We start from the raw sequence: 14,194 nt of genomic DNA, 5'->3' as shown, positions 1-14,194 counted from the left end.
TCTATATGGGCTCTTGGATATCCCATAGGGGAAAAAGGGCAGATTTTGTTTACAACAACCACAATCTTTATTGTTGCGCAACAGGCCCCCACACAGAGTAAGAACCCCAAACATGGGTTGCAAGCTCTTGGAAGACTTTCCTTCCCTACCAGAAAACATGTACAGAACCATCACTGATACATCACCGATACATCATCATCATCATGTCACAATGAGGTAGGGGAGTCGTGAGGTCACACAAGCTCAACAATTGCCCGTGTCATAAATGAGCCAGATTCCAGAGAAGATTTGCAGCCAACTAGCAGTGAAGGAAGCAGCCAGGAAGAGAGAGGATCTGGCCAGGGTGCAGAAGGCCCGGCCAGGGTGAAGAATCCTGGGTGTCAGGAGTGAGTGCAGGAGCCAGACCCTGTGGCCAGTAGGACTTTGCAGGGCTGGGGCCTTCCTAAGTGCAGGGCACAGGAAGAAATGCTTTGCCAGGGCACAAGACGAAATGCCTAACCAAGAGGGGCGCTTCCAAGATGGTGATGGAACAGTGGTGAGTAGACCACAATCTTTATTGTTGCGCAACAGGCCCCCACACAGAGTAAGAACCCCAAACCTGGGTTGCAAGCTCTTTGAAGACTTTCCTTCCCTACCAGAAAACTGTCAGGAAATTCAAGCCCTTCTCATGAGAAGCTGGCAGCAATCCCAGGCACCCGGCTTGATTCCCTGTTGACCTACCTGGCTGCATTCCCCAGCAAGCGCAGGCAAGGTCTCGATCGGCGATTCTTCTCAAATGTGAGAAGAACACCCCCCCTCTTCCCCTGGCAGGGGAAAGAGATAGACAGAAACGTATTTACATGCTTTTATTTCTGTCTTTGCAGCGTTACAAAAAACATGACTGCTCTCTCCATACTCCAGCAGTGTTGTGCCTAACACTTCCTGTACTTCCTGTACAGCTCATATTACACTCTGAGGTAATTCTGGTGCTTCGCACTGTGAAATGACTGCCCCTCTGTTCCCACAGACAGTCCCAACATTCCCATCATTTTTACTTTTCAAGCTAGGACTTTGCAGCAGCATTGCTTCAATATTGTAACAGAACATGGGTTGCAAGCTCTTTGAAGACCTTCCCTCCCCACCAGAAAACATGTCCAAAACCATCATTGATACATCACTGATACATCATCATCATGTCACAATGAGGTAGGGGAGTCGTGAGGTCACACAAGCTCAACAATTGCCCCGTGTCATAAATGAGCCAGATTCCAGAGAAGGTTTGCAGTTGCGAGGCAAGTTCCCGCCTCCCCCCAGTGGAAATAAAGACACAGGACACCAGTATTTTAGGTTAATGGGTGAAAATAGGCCACAACTTTATTGATTACAGGAATTGAGCAGTATTGGCTTAGGCATTGGTCCTATCATCTAACCAGCTTCAGCCTGATTGCTTGAAGGGTTAATCACCAGTAGGGGGAGTCCAGCTGATGCACATCAACTAGGAGCTCCCCCGGGGTCACCGCTCGGGGGCGTGCCTTAGGCCCACACCTGCATAGGCTTCGGACAGGGCAACGCCCCTTGGAATCCTTTATCGGACTACCCTTCGATATGGGGGAAGGTGATAGCACTTCCTCCCCCCACTCTTCTGCATAACAATACCCTTACCAATGCCTAACCGCCACTCGAGCAAAAGCTCGTCGCCAATACCCTCAAGCCTGTAACCAATCCCTAATCCCAGCCATCATATCCGCCAACCACACATGGTTTCCAGCATCGGAAAGATGTATGCCATCCTCTTGGTAGAGGGCCACTTAGCTGAACTGGATGTTGGGGTGGTCAATGACCCAACCCCCCAGAGCTGCCACTCTATGCACCGCCAAATGTACCAAAAGCTTCTGGGCTTTGTTTATCACAATAGGGCACCGGCAGTCCCTCCATACATGCCTCGCCAGCAGTGGTGACCAAATTAGGGTTGAATCTGGCAATGAGGCAATCAGTTCATTGAAATCATTGTAAATGTGCCACATCAAGTCCACGCCTTTCCGATTAGCCAAGTCATTTTCCCCCAGCTGAATAAACAAGAGCATGAGGGGACCTTCCAAAGTGGCTCTGGCTTTCACTGCAGGCATAAATTCCGCCCAGCGCACCCCCTTCTGTGCGATTCAGGAAACTTTATTTTTTAGTGGAAGATCCAGCCTGCACCCCAGGCCACAGCTGACGGCATGGTTACTAGCCCAGTGGACAATGCTGCGGCCTGTAATCCAAATGTGCACCACAACGTTTCCTGAAAGCAAAAGAAGGTAGCAAAGCTAGGTCAGGTATACCGTGAACAGTCACAAGGTCTTACGAATATATCCCTTAAAAGTATCAGACTTCCACCGCCCTAAGTCCTTCATCCATTCAGCCGAAAGTCCCAAATGCATTGCTGTGGTGGCGGCCCCAATCCAAAAGGAGTTGGCCGCGAATTCAGCTGGGGGTAAAGCACAGGCAGCAGTTGCCCTTCGCATAGTGCGCATGAACTGATGCCGTGGGTAAAACCTCAGCACCTAGGACTTGCCGATCGCATGGTCGGCGGTTCGAATCCCCGCGTCGGGGTGTGCTCCCGTCGTTCGGTCCCAGCGCCTGCCAACCTAGCAGTTTGAAAGCACCCCAAAAAAGTGCAAGTAGATAAATAGGGACTGCGGGACAGTGGGAAGGTAAACGGCGTTCCATGTGCTGCGCTGGCTCGCCAGAGCAGCTTCGTCACACTGGCCACGTGACCCGGAAGTGTCTGCGGACAGCGCTGGCTCCCGGCCTCTAGAGTGAGATGAGCACACAACCCTAGAGTCTGGCAAGACTGGCCCGTACGGGCAGGGGTACCTTTACCTTTACCTTTTAAGGCGGGAGCCATCCAAATGTATGAAGAATGGGCCTGAGACGGATGGTCTCACGTACATGAAATGTCTAGTGCCCTTTACTGGGCATGGCCCATTGTGACTAGTTGCTTGGAGCCAAGTAAGGTCTGCCTTTCCCTGCTGATCAGTTTTGGAACATCAGACACGCAGGACTAAATTGGATCTGGACACAGTCAACTTCTCTGGGCAGCAGAATCTTGTTGGCCCTCACAAACCACTTCGCCAACGCACAGAACGCCAAAGGAGGCGATGGAGTATGAAGCCGAAAAATAACCGGGCCTTGTACTCGGACCAACAGATACTTCTTGATTTTTATTTTTGTTGTTGTTGTTGTTATTTGGATTTGGCATAGAATGTCATAAGTTATGGGCCTTCTACCATCACTGCTGGGAGGCTGCAGCCTGCGCCAGTCCCCCAGTGCCCTTCACACTAAGAAATCCGCACAAGGGTCTCTGGAGTAAATAGCCTTTCAGAAGAAGGAGATTGCAGCTGACTGGATCTTTAAGAGTCATTGCTGCGCGACCCAGCTCCCTCAAATGTACCAAGTATTGCAGAACTTCAGCCTTGGTAGGGGGTGTGTCAAGCCTAGCATTTTTAAATTTGCTTTGCAGCTCCATAAAGTCTGACCAAGCCTTTTTATAAGGTCTAAGCCTGGACGGGACAACTGAAGCCAATACTCCCTTCAGGACATCATGTTCCCAAGGCTCCCAAGGTGCTCCATAGAATCATAGAGTTGGAAGAGACCACAAGGGCCATCGAGTCCAACCCCCTGCCAAGCAGGAAACACCATCAGAGCACTCCTGACATATGGTTGTCAAGCCTCTGCTTAAAGACCTCCAAAGAAGGAGACTCCACCACACTCCTTGGCAGCAAATTCCACTGTCGAACAGCTCTTACTGTCAGGAAGTTCTTCCTAATTTTTAGGTGGAATCTTCTTTCTTGTAGTTTGGATCCATTGCTCCGTGTCCGCTTCTCTGGAGCAGCAGAAAACAACCTTTCTCCCTCTCTATGTGACATCCTTTTATATATTTGAACATGGCTATCATATCACCCCTTAACCTCCTCTTCTCCAGGCTAAACATGCCCAGCTCCCTTAGCCGTTCCTCATAAGGCATCGTTTCCAGGCCTTTGACCATTTTGGTTGCCCTCCTCTGGACACGTTCCAGTTTGTCAGTGTCCTTCTTGAACTGTGTTGCCCAGAACTGGACACAGTACTCCAGGTGAGGTCTGACCAGAGCAGAATACAGTGGCAGGAGTCTGACCAGAGCAGAATACAGGAATGGCTGTGGCAATTGCTGTGCCTCTGGTGCTAATGGGCGGAAGCAGTCCATCTGAAAACGAGACAGAGCATCCGCGATGTCATTGTTAACCCTAGGTGTAAATTTGGCAGAGAAATAGGTGATTAATTCTAAGCCCAATAGGACAAAGGACTGGAGCAGGTTTGCCACCCTAGGAGAGTGTGATGATTGCTTAGACGGGACACAGATGACCGCTTGATTGTCAGTCCAGAAGCATACTTGGTGATTCCCGAACTCATCAGCCCCCAAGTGCACCGGAACTACGATAGGGAAATTCTAAGAAGGTGAGGTCACACGTGATAGGTTTTCCCTGCCAGCTGGTAGGCCAACGCTGAGCACACCAGCGCCCCCTAAAGCAGACACCAAGCCCCAGGGAACCAGCTGCATCAGACTGTACCTGAAACTCTGAACGCACCATCAATTGTCCTCCCACAAAAAAAATGCCCTTGTACTTATCCAGGAACTTTAACCAGACCTCCAGGTCTGACTTGATCACTTTAGAGAGGCGCACTCTGTGTTGAGGAGCATGCAGTCCCGCTGACAGCTTAGCCAATCGCCCACAAAAGGGGCAGCCAGGGGGCACCACCTGGCATGCAAAGTTGAGGTGACCCAAGAGTGATCGACTCTGCCTAAGGGTAGCCTTCTTGAGAGGAAGAAGTTGCAGAATTAATTCCTTAAGTGCTGCTAGCTTCTCCCTCGGTAGGGTAATGTCCATGCGATTGTGTCCAATTCAATACCCAAAATAGGTTATGGTCGAAACTGGACCCTCTGTTTTGCCTGCCACCAAAAGTACCCCAAGCTCCTCAGCCAGGGAGGTGAAAGCCTCTAAAAGAGATGCGCAATCAGGGCTATTACTAGTGATGAGAGAAAAGTTATTGAGGTAATGGGTCGCCCTTTCAGAACCAGTTCTAAAGCAAAGGGCCCAGTCTAAAATTGTACTAAATGACTCAAAAGCTGCACAAGCTACTGAGCACCCTATCGGCATAGATTTGTCTATGAACTAAGCCCTCAACCTGAAACCTAGCCACAAAAAGTCCTCTGGGTGAATTGGCAGGAGGCGGATGGCTGACTCAATGACACACTTAGCCAAGAGCGCCGCCCTGCTGAACCTGTGAATAAGCTTTATAGCCTGATCAAAGGAGGCATATCTCATAGAACAAGGCTCCTGTGGTATTGCATCACTGACCGTGCCACCTCTAGGGTAGGACGGGTTGTGGATCATACGACACTCTCCTGGAGTCTTATTAGGGATGATGCCTAAAGGTGAAATGTGTAAACCCACTATAGGTGGCCACCCTCCCAGCCAGAATTTCTTTGTTTATTTTTTTTTTTTTTTGCAATAGCTAGCATTTCCCTAACTGGTTTTTTTTGTTTGTTTGTTTAGGGGGTCCCCTGAGTTAGGAGGGATCTAAGAGGTGAGAGCTTAACAGAAGAGAACGCCAAAACCATGGGCCAAATTAATACCGGTTTGTGGTTGAATTGCAGTATTTTTCGCTCTATAACACGCACCTGACCATAACACGCACATAGTTTTTAGAGGAGGAAAACAAGAAAAAAAGATTCTAAACAAAACAGTGGATGTATGATTTTTGTGGTTCATGCTGTGGCCACAGACATGTGATCTGACGGTGAGTTTGGGGTAGCCCAATGCAAAAATCCTGAGGATCCATGTGGATCCGTGCTTTGTAACCACGTTTTTGCGGCATTGCAGCCCCATGAAACAGTGGGTGCGTGTGTTTTTTTGGTGCAGGCTGTAGCCATGGACATGCTATGTGATCTGATGGTGAATTTGGGGTGACCCAGTGCAAAAATCCTGAGGATCCATGTGGATCCGTGCTTTGTAACCACGTTTTAAGTGGGGAAGGAAGGAAAAGCACTCAAGGGACGAGCACGCGTGGGGTGTGTGGAGAAGGATGCTGCTAATTATGCAGAAGAGGGGTTTAAAGGGGGGAGAAGAAGCACGCGTGGGGTGTGTGGAGAAGGATGCTGCTAATAATGCAGAAGAGGGGTATAAGGGGAGAAGGCTCCTCTCCTCTCCCACTTTGCTCCTTTAAAGCAAGCAGGCTCTGCTTCTCTCCCTCCTCCCCGGCTCAGCTCGCTGAAAAGCTTTGCTGCTATTTAGCGAGCTGAGTGGGGAGGAGAGAGGGGCAGAGAGCATGGTTGCTTTAAAACAGCCAACCAGACAGGAGCCTCTTACACCTGTGTAAGCGGCTCCTCTACCACTTTGCTGTTTCAAAGCGAGCCATGGAGGAGGGAAGGAAGGGGAACCATGGATCCTCTGCTCACGACTGCAGCAGATCCCTCCGCCATCCGTAGGCATTTGCTCCATAACACACACAGACATTTCCCCTTACTTTCTAGGAGGAAAAAAGTGCGTGTTATGGAGCGAAAAATACCGGTTTGTGGCTGCTCTGTGAGCATTGCAAAACCCCTGGTGGGAATGCCTCCTACCACCCTGAAGGGGCTGTTTACTTTTAAAACATGAGGGTGGTTACCTAGGCACTTTTCACATTCATTGCGCATACTTACAATTTGGCCCCTGGCACACACCCCTATTGTACTCCCAGCAAACCTCAAAGTGAGGGACTCGCTTAGCTTCAAATTTCCAAACTTAGAGGGATCTGGCTGCTTCTTTTCCACATAGGGACCCACGTACTCCATCCAGTAATTCTGGTTGCTTAGGTCCCGGTGTAGCCTTTTCAGGCTTTGCCCTCGGGTGGAAAGAGCATTGCACCCAGGGAGAGGGAAATGGGAGTCAAACAGACACTCAAGGGATAATTTCAGAGAAAGAGCTTTATTTCTACCATCCGGGCTTGGTAGAAGGAGCTAGTGTGATAACTTCACAAACAAGCACAAGTTTTCAGCCATTTGCACAGAGCATATATTCCCCTCCAGTTCCCTCCCTTTTCTCCCCCTTCTCAGGAGCCCTGCCTCTGAGCATGAACAGAAAGCTCCTGTCTTGCGACTCCTGGCACCCTTCCCAGGAAAGGGGGTTGAGAAGCCAAGGGGAAGGAGAAGCCAATGCTTCTTTTTCTATTACACATTGTTATCCATCTTCTTTGGTACAGTGGTGCCCCGCAAGACGAATGCCTCGCAAGACGGAAAACTCGCTAGACGAAAGGGTTTTCCGTTTTTTGAGCTGCTTCGCAAGACGAATTTCCCTATGGGCTTGCTTCGCAAGACGAAAACGTCTTGCAAGTTTGTTTCCTTTTTCTTAACACCATTAATACAGTTGCGACTTGACTTTGAGGAGCAACTCATAGAACGCAGTGTACATAGTAGCCTTTTTTGAGGTTTTTAAAGACTTTGGTGATTTTTGAAGCTTTTCCAAAACTTCTTTTGCAGCCATTTGGTAAGTTAAGCTTTTAAAACTTTTTTTGGGGGGGGTTGATTTTGGGTTGGGGTGTTTGGAATTCAAGGACTTGGTGTTGGGGAGGGGTTTGCAAGAATCTGGAAACTTGTGTTTTTTTTCTGCATTTTTATGATTTTCTGTGACCATTGGGCCACTCTGCTGTTTTTTTTAAAAAAATTCTGGATTTGAATTTCTGTGTGCTGGGTGGCTGGGGGAACAGTTGGGGAGGGGTTTGCAAGAATCTGGAAGCTTGTGTTTTTTTTCCTGCATTTTTATGATTTTCTGTGACCATTGGACCACTCTGCTGTTTTTTTAAAAAAAAATTCTGGGTTTGAATTTTGAAATGCTCTTTACAGTATGTGTGACTTTAAAGAGCACTTAATAAACTCTTGTTGTACCAAATTTGGCTTTGTTTGGACTTTTTTTGACCATAGGAACGCATTAATTGATTTTCAATGCATTCCTATGGGATTTTGTGCTTCGCAAGACGAAAAATTCGCTAGATGAAAAAATTCGTGGAACGAATTAATTTCGTCTTGCGAGGCACCACTGTATTTCAGTATTTAAAACGGAACTTGTTTATTCTAATAGGAGTTCTGATTTTTCAATATGATTTTGCAAGTATCCTTTCAACACCTTCCAGTCCCTGTCTATCTTCTCTTTTGAGATCCTCCCAATTTCTCCCATTGTTTTGGATGTATTGTAGTACTCCAATAATTTGGCAAGCCACTCTGTTTTTGTCCGTATAATACCACTTTTCCAATTTTTCGCAGTCAATAGCCTTGCGGCTACTGTTGCGTATAAATATAATGTCTTGTCTTCTTCCTTTAGACTTCTTGGTACTATTCCCAATAGAAAACCTTCTGGTGTTTTATCTAAACATTTTTTTCATTTCGTGAAATATCTAAACATTTTTTTTTCATTTCGTTATATATTGTTTCCAAAAATGGTTTGATGTTTAAACAATTCCACCATATGTGTATCATAGTACCATTTCCAGTGTTCCATCGCCAGCAGACATCGCTACAATTTTTATTCATTTTTGCTATTCTTTCCGGTGTTAAACACCATCTATGTTGTATTTTAAGGTAATTTTCTTTCAATATATAACACATAGTGAATTTCATATCTTCTTTCCACAATTTCCCCCATTGTTCAAACATAATATTTTCCCCAATATCTTGCGCCCATTTAATCATGGATGTTTTAACCAATTCATCCTTTGTTTCCCACTCTAAGATCAGATTATACAATTTAGATATATTTTTTATTTTTCTTGTATTAAGTATTGATCGAATTTTGATATTTCTTTTTCAAATCCTAACTTTTTGTCTTTCACTAATCTATACTTTGAATATATTGGAACCAGTCACTAATATGAGTTTTAATTTCTGTAGAGTCCTTTAATTCCAATTCTCCGTTTTCTTCCTTCAATACAATTTTATAGGTAGCCCAATTTTCTTTCATATTAAATTTTTTCACTGTGACAATTTCTGCCAGCGATGCCCACCAAGGAATTTTCGGTTCTAGGAGTCTTTTATATTTCTCCCATATTTTATATATAGACTTTCTGACTATATGCCCTAGGAAGCCTTTATGTACTTTTTCATCTATTAGATAGGCATGCCATTCAAATCTCGTCTCTACTCCCTCTAAGTCCAATACATCCAAGTCATCTAATTTGTTGTTTTTTTAAAAGATTTTTATTGAAGTTTCAAAGATTTATGTAAGAAACAAAACAGAACAAAAATACAAACAGAGAAAAATAACAAAAAACAAGTATAATTTCAATCCCTTATTTTCTTATAACTTACTTCCCCGACTTCCTCATACCTCCCCTTTCTGTATTCCAATTTCTAATTTGTTAATTCAGCAAATCCTTTCCCTTGTTTTTCATTTAATTTTTAACCTTTCTTTTCATTTTACTTATCCATTACTGCTGAAAACCACGTAATTTCTAAACCAGCGTCATTCTAACAGTCATTAATTTTACAATGTTTCTTAAGATAATCCTTAAATTTCTTCCAATCTTCTTCCACTGTCTCTCTCCCCTGGTCTCGGATTCTGCCAGTCATTTCTGCCAGTCCCATATAGTCTATCACCTTCATCTGCCATTCTTCCAAGGTGGGTAGATCTTGTGTCTTCCAATACTTTGCGATGAGTATTCTTGCTGCTGTTGTAGCATACATAAAGAATGTTCTGTCCTTCTTTGGCACCAATTGGCCGACCATACCCAGGAGAAAGGCCTCTGGTTTCATCCAAGTCATCTAATTTGATCCATTCTTTTAGCCAGGTCAGACCCACTGCATCATGATATAACTCCATGTCACGGAGGCCAAATCCTCCTCTCTCCCTCTTGTCTATCATTATTTTGTGTTTTATTCTTGGTTTTTTTCCTGATCACACGAATTTGGCCAAATCTCTTTCCCAATTATTAAAACATTTATCTCCTCCTAGTATTGGGATACTTTGAAATAAAAACATAATCCTTGGTAATATGTTCATCTTTATTACCGATATTTTCCCTAGTAAGGAAAGATTCAATTTCCCCATACTTGCAAATCCTTTTTTATTTCATTCCATGTTTTCCCATAGTTCTCATTACTTAAATCTATAGTATTTGTTGTTAAATTTATTCCAAGATACCTTATTTTCTTTTTAATTTCCAATCCTGTAATTTCTTGTAATTTCACTTTATCTTTTTCTTCCATATTTTTCACTAGTATTTTGGTTTTCCCATAGTTTAATTTGAATCCTGCTAATCTGCCATATTCGTTTATACATTCCAATATTCTAGGTGTGCATTGTAGGGGATTTTCTGTTGTGATCATAACATCATCTGCAAAGGCTCTAAACTTATATCTTTTTTCACCAACTACTATTCCTCTTATTTGGTTGTCCTGCCTTATTTTCTTTAATAGAACCTCTAATACTATTATAAACAACATTGGGGATAGGGGGCATCCTTGTCTTATACCTTTAAAGAGATTGATTTCTTCTCCAAACTCTCCATTAATAATAATTTTTGCTTTCTGTTATATATTGCATTTTTACCTTTTTGGAATTTCTCACCTAGACACAATTCTTTTAATAGTTTTTCATGAATTCCCATGAGATTTTATCAAAAGCCTTCTCCGCATCAATTGAAATCAGGGCTGCTTGTTTATCTCTTCTTACTTGTAGATATTCCATTATGTCTATTATATTTCTAATATTATCCTTTATTTATTTTCCTTCCACAAATCCAGCCTGATTTTTGTGTACTATTTTTCCTATTATTTTTTTCCAACCTGTTAGCCAATAATCCTGCATAAATTTTATAATCTGAATTTAACAACGAAATGGGTCTATAATTTGAGACAGATTCCAAGTCCGTACCTTGTTTTGGCAGGAGCGTTATATACGCTTGAGTCCAAGAGTCTGGAATATTCCCCTTCTCTACCGCTTCCTCTATTACTTCTTTTAGTGGGTCAATTAATTCATTTAACATTTCTTTATAGTATTCTGCTGGTATGCCGTCTGGACTTGGGGATTTCCCTATTTTTAATTTTTGAATTGATTCCTTAATTTCTACAGTTGATATTGGTTCATTTAATAATTTATCTTCTTCTGCTATCTCTATTAATTTATTTTTCTTTATATATTCCTCTATTTCTTCTATTGACACTTCATCTTTTTGATATATTTTTTTATAATACTTTTCAAATTCTTTTTGAATTTCTGTAATATCCCCTATTGTCCTCTCTTCTACTCTTGTCTTATTTATTAATTTTTCATTTCTTTGTTTCTTTAATTGCCAGGTTTAATCTTCCTGGTTTATTTGCCCATTCAAAATTTTTATATTTCCAAAATTTGATTTTTTTGTTCTGCCCCCTGTTCTATAATTTTATTGTATTCTACTCTCAATAATTTAATTTCTTGGTTAATCTCTCTTTATTTTTGCTTGCGTAGGCCATTTCCCCCTTCCTTTTAATTTCTTCTAAAAGCTCCCTTTTCCTTTTTTATTTATTCTTATATGCTATTGAGTTTTGTTGTATGAAATATCCCCTAACAACTGCCTTCCCAGCATCCCACACTGTTTTTAGACCTGTCCATTTCCTCCAATTGTTTTCAAAATATTCCTTCAACAACTTTCTGGCTCCTGGTATTACTTTTTGGTTTTTTAATAGGAAAACATTCATTCTCCACATTCCCACCCCCTTTCTTCTCTTTTCCTTTAAGAGTTAATGATACTGGATTGTGGTCTGTGAGTGTTTTTGGTAATATTTTGGCATCTGTGCTTTAATTGTCATATGCGCCAAGGGCCGCACGCACAACAACAAAAACAACAACAACAACCAAGACGAAGGATATAACGATTCACAGGTAGGGGCGGCAGGCACAACAACAACAAAGGTGGAACATCACTCTGTGCAGGCAGGGGTCGGGAGGCACAACAACAACAACAACAACAACAACAACAAAGGCGGATCCACAACGCTTCACAGTGTTTCGGCAAAAATCTGGGTGCGAGGCTGCTCTGCCACCCAGCTCATCGGACTCAGTCCGTGGGTCCCTGCGGAGGAAAATGAGCTCAGCCGGAGACAGGAGCAAACTGCAGAAGATCCAAGTTTATTGGCCAACAGGTTCAAGACGAGATTGAACCGTGAGAAAGGGGTGACATGAGTTTTTGAAACTTCCCTCCATGTCCCAGAATACAGTGCAAAACACGTCATGAATACATTAAAGAGAGGTTTGGTTACACAGATTACATCATGAATATATTAAAGGGAGGTTGGGTTACACAGATTAACATATGGAGGAGGGAGGGGGGAATATGCAGAGCTACACCGGATTAACATAAGGAGGAGGGAGGGGGGAATATGCAGAGCTGGAGATATGCACAGATAAACACTTCCTGGGGATGAGAAAACAATGGTCTCAAATATGCATAGTCTGGCACCTGACATCGCCTGGAGGAAAGGCTGATCAGAGCAAACTGGCACGTTGATTTTCTATGAATTTTATAGATTTTAGTCCCTTTTGACATTGACAATTGGAAATAAATTGATATATTGTAGCGAAGAAGAAGGTGAAGAAGACATGCCCCCCTCCTTCCGTAACAGTCCCCCATTCGGAGATAGATTTGCATTAAAGTTCTGTAAGAACTTGCAAATCTTTTCTCCGCACCCTAAATCTCGGGGAAGGTGGGGTGCCGTGTGAGTGGGAATAGGCCCTAATGGAAAAGGAGGTGGGTTGAGCAGGGCAACAAAGGAGGGAGCAACACGGACCAATACAATGTATGTTTATGTTATGTAGATATGCACTAAATAATAACTTTGTATCTACCGTACTAGATGTGTGGGTTTGTGCAAACCTGAAGGGGACTTGCAAATCATGCCTCTTAAGGCCATTTGCAAATATAGTAGTGCAGATAGCTGGGTATAGGATATCGCATAAAGGAACACCTGTTGTATTTTGTTCAGTAGTGGTCTATGCTTTACATTTAGCAGGAAGGTCCACTATTGACTGGAAAAAAATGCAGTTCGCTTTGCCCCCCGCCATTTTGTGTTCTCAGGTGTCAAGGTAGCTCTTCTGTGGTCTCACGTGTCACAGTAGTGGCAATCCCTGGTGAATCCACTTAGGGCTTTCATATTAGCCATGTTGCCTGGCACCCATCACAGCTGGCACAGGTTTGGACACATCCTGAGGGAAATATCTTTACCTTGGCCTTTCTATGGGGTTTTATTTTAGAGGCTCTGGTCAACAGTCATGGGAAGTTGCTCACTTGCACTTAAAAGGACCAAAAGCTAATTGCAGCCTGGATACACATGCCCAATTCACACTGGGTCCAATTTGAATTTATCTTGCCCCATGGTTCTTAACTCTTCAAACCAATCTGTTAAAAGAAAACCATTCTTAAAAGGGGCACTTGTCCAAATAAGTCAATTTAACTCTATAAGGGATCATTCCTGCTAAATCAAGGCATATACACCTTCCTGAAGCTTCTCCTTGGTAAAGTGAGTTTTAACACATTTTAAAATGGGTAGGGAAGGTTGGCAGTGTGCCAGGTGGGACAGCGAAATGTGGTTATCTAAACATTGAACTACACAATAGCCTGATCCATTTGAAAGCATAAAATGTATGAAAATCCTCCATTGGGGTATAAGGAATAAGACAGTATACATTAAACATAAGACAATTACACACACACACACACACAAAATTCTTCCCTTTGTGGAAATAACACTGTCAAACACATTTCAACATTCCTACATAATAACACATAATACACAACAAACTAATTAAATATCAGTTGAATATAAGAGTCAAAAGATGTCCTTGCAATTCAACTCCTCCCCTCTTTGTCAGCCCCACTTCCCCTTTGAAAGAAATTTGTTGTTGCAGGTAATAAGTCTCGTGGTAGCGAAGCTTTTCATTGGATCTGTAGTAACACACTTGTAGAAGTGATATCCTGTAAGGACAGGGTGGACTTAAAAGACACAGTTAAATAATAATAAAACACACACACACACAAACACACACACACAATGACCTATGAGGAACCAAAATAAATAAATGCTAAGACACAGAATTTTAAGAGATCTGAAGTAACAATGAAAATAAAAGAGTGTTTCTTGATGTGACAACATCGGCTAGAGTGTTAATAGCAAAATACTGGAAAATGACTTAAT

This window comes from Podarcis melisellensis (assembly GCF_964234715.1).
Source record: "Podarcis melisellensis genome assembly, chromosome: 16".
Lineage (NCBI taxonomy): Eukaryota > Metazoa > Chordata > Lepidosauria > Squamata > Lacertidae > Podarcis > Podarcis melisellensis.
This window is presented reverse-complemented; position numbering follows the sequence as displayed.